The sequence below is a fragment of the Mirounga angustirostris genome, unplaced genomic scaffold (genome assembly GCF_029215605.1).
Source record: "Mirounga angustirostris isolate CCGP_5_RB_7025 unplaced genomic scaffold, mMirAng1.0.hap1 SCAF_8, whole genome shotgun sequence".
Lineage (NCBI taxonomy): Eukaryota > Metazoa > Chordata > Mammalia > Carnivora > Phocidae > Mirounga > Mirounga angustirostris.
The window spans coordinates 1,782,990-1,788,915 of record NW_026991716.1 but is presented as its reverse complement, the minus strand read 5'-3'; the positions used below and the strand labels follow the sequence as shown (position 1 = coordinate 1,788,915).

At 40.0% G+C, this 5,926-nt stretch overlaps 1 pseudogene; it reads left to right on the top strand.

Moving 5' to 3' along the window:
- Positions 1-1,350: 1,350 nt before the first annotated feature.
- LOC123837372 (large ribosomal subunit protein eL43-like) lies at positions 1,351-1,628 on the top strand (annotated as a pseudogene).
- Positions 1,629-5,926: the final 4,298 nt, after the last annotated feature.

The following is a 5,926-nucleotide window of genomic DNA, read 5'->3' as shown; positions in this document are numbered from 1 at the left end:
ATAGACTTTTTTTTTTTTAAGATTTTATTTATTTATTTGACAGAGAGAGACACAGCGAGAGAGGGAACACAAGCAGGGAAGGTGGGAGAGGGAGAAGCAGGCCTCCCGCCGAGCAGGGAGCCCAGGACCCTGGGATCATGACCTGAACCGAAGGCAGACGCTTAACGACTGAGCCACCCAGGCGCCCCTGTAATATAGACATTTTAACAATATTTATTCTTTCAATCCATGAGAATAGAATGTTTTTCCATTTCCTTATGTCATCTTCAATTTCTTTCAACAGTGTTGTATAGTTTTCAGAACACAGATCATTTACCTTCTTCGTTAGGTTCATTCCTAGGTACCTTATTATGTTTGATGTAGTTGTAAATGGGATTGATTTGTTCATTTCTCTTTCTGCTGCTTCATTATTGGTGTATAGAAATGCAACAAATTTCTGTACATTGGTTTATATCCTGTGGTTTAACTGAATTTGTGTATCACTTTCCACTTTCAGGTGGAATCTTTTAGGTTTTCAATATAGAGTATCATGTCTTCTGCAAATGCTAAAAGTTTCACTTATCCCTTGCCCGTTTGGATGCCTTTCATGTCTTTTTTGTTTTTTGTTTTTTTTTTTAAGATTTTATTTATTTATTTGGCAGAGAGAGACACAGCGAGAGAAGGAACACAAGCAGTGGGAGTGGGAGAGGGAGAAGCAGGCTTCCCACAGAGCAGGGAGCCTGATGCAGGGCTCGATCCCAGGACTTGAGATCATGACCTGAGCTGAAGGCAGCCGCTTAATGACTGAGCCACCCAGGCACCCCCCTTTTTTGTTTTCTGATTGCTAAGGCTAGGACCTCCAGTACTATGTTAAATAGTAATAGTGAAAATGGACATCCCTGTCTTGTTTCTAATTCTAGAGGAAAAGCTCTCATTTTCCCCATTGAAGATGATATTAGCTGTGTGTTTTTCATATATAGCCTTTATTATGTTGAGGTATGTTCCCTCTACATCTACTTTTTGGAGGATTTTTATCATGAATGGATGCTCTAGTTTGTCAAATGCTTTTTCTGAATGTATTAAGAGGATCATATGGTTCTTTGTCTTTCTTTTATTAATGTGGTGTATGACGTTGGTTTTAGAATATCGAACAACTCAGGGTGCCATGGTGGCTCAGTCAGTTAAGCGTCTGTCTTCAGCTCAGGTCATGATCTTGGGGTCCTGGGATTGAGCCCCATGACGGGCTCTGTGTTCAGCAGGGAGTCTGCTTCTCCCTCTCCCTCTAAGCTTGCTCTCTCTCTCAAATAAATAAAATCTTTTTTAAAAAATAGAAAATTGAGCTCTCTGGGCTCAGACCTAGTTCACAGTGACATGGCTAAACACACCAAGAAGGTCGGAATCATGGGTAAATACGGGACCCGTTATGGTGCCTCCCTAGGGAAAATGGTGAAGAAGATTGAAATAAGCCAGCACCCAAGTACACTTGCTCCTTCTGTGGCAAAACCAAGATGAAAAGACAAGCTGTGGGGATCTGGCATTGTGGTTCCTGCATGAAAACCGTCTCTGGTGGTGCCTGGACCTACAACACCATTTCTGCTGTCACAGTAAAGTCAGCCATCAGAAGATTGAAGAAGTTGAAAGACCAGTAGAAGCTCCACCATTTGAAACAATGCTAGCCTATAACAAATGGGTTAATTTATGTAACAAAAAAAAAAAAAAAAAAGGAATATTGAACAACTCTTGTGGCCCAGGAATAAATCCCACTGATCATGGTGAATGACTCTTTTAATGTACTGTCAGACCTGATTTGCTAGTATCTTGTTGAGAATTTTTGCATCCATGTTCATCCAGGATATTGGCCTGTACTTCTCTTTTTTAGTGGAGTCTGTATTTGGTTTTGGGATCAGAGTAATGCTGGCCTCATAGAATGAATTTCAAAGTTTTCCTTGCATTTCCATTTTTTGGAATAGTTGGAGAAGAATAGGTATTAACTCTTTAAATGTTTGGTAGAATTTACCTGTGAAACCATCTGGCTTTGGAGTTTTGTTTGTTAGGAGTGTTTTGATTACTGACTCAATTTCTTTTTGGTTATCGATCTGCTCAAGTTTTCTATTTCTTCCTGTTTTGGTTTTGGCAGTTTACATGTTTCTAGGAGTTTTTCCATTTCTTCCAGGTGATCCAATATTTTGGCATATAGTTTCTCATAATATTTTCTTAGAATTGTTTGTATTTCTGTGGTGTTGGTTGTTATTTCTTCTCTCTCATTTCTGATTTTATTTATTTGGGTCCTTTCTCTTTTCTTTTTGATCAGTCTGACTAGGGGGTTATCAATTTTATTAATTTTTTCAGAGAACCACCTCCTGGGTTCATTGACTTGTTCTACTATCTTTTTGGTTTCTATATCATTTATTTCTGCTCTAATCTTTATTATTTTCCTTCTAGTGGCTTTGTTGGTTGTTCTTTTTCTAGCTCCTTTAGGTGTAAGGTTGGGTTGTTTGAGAATTTTCTTGCTTCTTGAGGTAGGCCTGTATTGCTATATGCTTCCCTTGTAGGGCTGCTTTGGGCTACATCCCTAAGATGCTTCGGGATGCTTAGGCTGCATCCCTAAGGTTTTGGACCGTCATATTTCATTTGCATTTGTTTCCATGTATTTTTTATTTCTTCTTTGTTTTCCTGGTTAGTAGCATGTTGTTTAACCTCCATGTATTTGTGGTCTTTCCACATTTTTTTCTCCTGGTTCACTTCAAATTTCAAAGCGATGTGGTCAGAAAATATGTATGGTATGACCTCAATCTCTTTGTACTTATTGAGGCCTGATTTGTGACCTAGTATGTGATCTATTCTGGAAAATGTCCCATGTGCACTTGAAAAGATTGTGTATTCTGCTGCTGTAGGATGGAATGTTCTGGATATATCTGTTAAGTCCATCTGGTCCAGTGTGTCATTGAAAGCCATTGTTTCCTTGTTAATGTTCTGCTTAGATGATTTGTCCATTCATGTAAGTGGGGTGTTAAAGTCCCCTACTATTATTGTATTACTGTCCATGAGGTCCTTTATGTTTGTTGCTGATTGTTTTATGTATTTGGGTGCTGCCATGTTGGGCACATAAAAATTTACAATTGTAAGATCTTCTTGTTGAATTGCCCCCTTTATTATGATATAGTGCCCTTCTACATCTCTTGTTACAGTCTTTGATTTAAAATCTAATTTTTCCAATATAAGTATTGCTCCTCTTTCTTTTGACATCCATTTGCATGATAAATGTTTCTCCATCATCTCACTTTCTTTTCCTTTTTAAGATTTTATTTATTTATTTGTTAGAGAGAGAGCTCACAAGCAGGGGTAGCAGCAGGGAGAAGAAGCCACAGGCAGAGGGAGATGCAGGCTTCCTGATGAGCAAGAAGCCTGCTGTTGCACTCGATCCCAGGACCCTGGGATCATGACCTGAACCGAAGGCAGATGCTTAACTGACTGAGGCACCCAGGCGCCCCTCCATCATCTCACTTTCAATAAGAGTGTTCTTTAGGTCTAACAGGAGTCTCTTGTGGGCAGCATACACATGGGTCTTGTTTTTTATCCATTCTGACACCCTATGTCTTTTCATTGGAGCATTTAGACAATTTACATTCAGAGTAATTATTGATAGATATTATTTAGTGCCATTTGATTACTTGTTTTGTCCTTCTTTCAGGAGATGGTCTCTGTCCATCTCTTGTCTTTGTCACTTTTGATCTTTCCTTTCCACTCAAAGAGTCCCCCTTCATATTTCTTGCAGGGCTGGTTTAGTGGTCACAAACTCATTTAGTTTTTGTTTGTCCAGGAAACTCTTTATCTCTTCTATTCTGAATGATAACCTGGTAGAATAGAGCAGTCTTGGCTGGAGATTTGTTCTATTCAGCACGTTGAATATATCATGCCACCTTCTTCTGGCCTGCCAAGTTTCTGTGGACAGATATGCTGCTAAATTCATGGGTCTTCCCTTGTCAGTTGGGGACATTTTTTGTCTTGCTGCTTTTAAGATTTCTTTATTTATTGCTATATTTTTCCAATTTACTTACAATATATCCTTGTGTTGACCTGCTTCTGTTGACATTGATAGAAGTTCTCTATGCCTCCTGGATTTGGATGTCTGTTTCCTTCCCCAGATTAGGGATGTTTTCAGCTATTACTTCCTCAAATAAATCTTTTGCCAATCTCCCCTAGTCAAGGCACTGTCCCAGGAATAAGAAGTAAAACACATCCTTATCACCACAGGTAGGGACCTGAAAGTTCAGAAAGCTGTAGAAATAAACCTTGCTACTTTTTTACAATTCTACTACCTCAGCCCAAATTCCGATTGGAATTCTTTCCCAACTAAAGCTCCCAAACACCTGTTTTCTTTATCCTGTCAATTCCTCACACATTTTTTGCCTCTGTCTAAAAGGTATAAATACTGCCTGGCTTGGTCATTTCTTTGGATCTCAATTTTATTATTGGGCCTCTGCATACAGGTAATAAAATTTGGGGTTTTTCTCCTGTTACTCTGTCTCATATCCATTTAATTACAAAACAGCTGGACGAACCCTGCGGGGAAGAAGGAAATGTGACCCTCCCCAAAACAAGTGTCCTGTCCCTAAGGCCATCTCAGGGACCCCATTCCCTGACCCCTCTGAGCAGCAGTCATGCATCCTCATTTCTGCATTTACACAGAGCCTACCTTCCCAGTAAACCACATTTCCATACCCAGTGGTTCCCGGAGTCTGCAAGACTAGGTCTGAAATGTGCTATAATATCATAACAATGAAAGAAGCTTTCACCTATATTACAAAACAAGCATTCAAAAGAAGTCACCTGCAAAGGAAAGGGTTCAAAGATCTAAAACCTATTCCTCCCTCTTCAGTGAGCCTGGACAGAACAGAACTCTGGCAAAACAAAATGCACAGACTATGGGATACATGAGGGTCTTACAGGGGTGGCTGTACTCTGATTACTGATAAGTAGTAATTTCAGCACGATGCATGGGTCTGTTTAGAACTTACACTTGACACACTGCAGATATGCTACCAAATGACAGTCCTAAAGCCAGAACAGGGTTACAAAGGTAGGGACACATAATCTGAGAAGCGCCCCCCCCCGCCAAGTCTTCTCTGTGCTGACTTGCACCACACTGGTTCTGCCTCACATTTGAGAAGCAAAATGCTTTCCATTGCAGCGAGGGGGTCTCCAAAGCTGTGTCTGATGGGTCTGGGGCCTCCTGGATACTGCAAGGGCTCTCACTATTTTGTATCCTTTGCTAATTGGTAGTAAATCTTCTTCTGGTTAAAAATTGTGTTTCATGTGAGTCTGACTGACATTTTGAGTCTCTGCAATCACCCATTATCTGAGCTGAGGGTGTGAACCCTGTGTTCCTCAGAAAGCAAAAGAGCTGGAAGAATCCATGAATTGCTCTAGAGCATCATGATCGTCCTGTCCTCCAGAGGCTAAACACAGATGGAATATAATAATTTAGCCAAGCCTTGGATACAATCCCACAGCCATGCCACAGTTATTGGTGAAAATTCAAAAGGAAACAGTCCAAATAATATTGGTGACGATTTACACAACCCTGGAGTCTGTTACAGCCAAAACACGGAGAGTGTGTGGAGGCAGATTCCTAACACTAGAAAAATATTGCAGAACAATTCTGAACTTGTGTTTGGTCTCCTAAGTGAGTTCTTTTTTATTTTGGCATGAATTCCAGAGACCTTTATTATCTGTAATTTATTCCCATGTAACATAAACATCCAAATGCCCTTCAAACATTCACTTAAAGGAAATAAATCTGTTTCACCCCAGGGCTCTGTGTGTCCTTAAGAGCAGAGAAGTGGATGCTCACCCAGAATAATAGGCTGTGTAATTTCATGAGACCTTGAGGGGTTTTGCACCAAAGAGAATTCATTTGAGGGATTTTAAAGTGACCATTTGCATA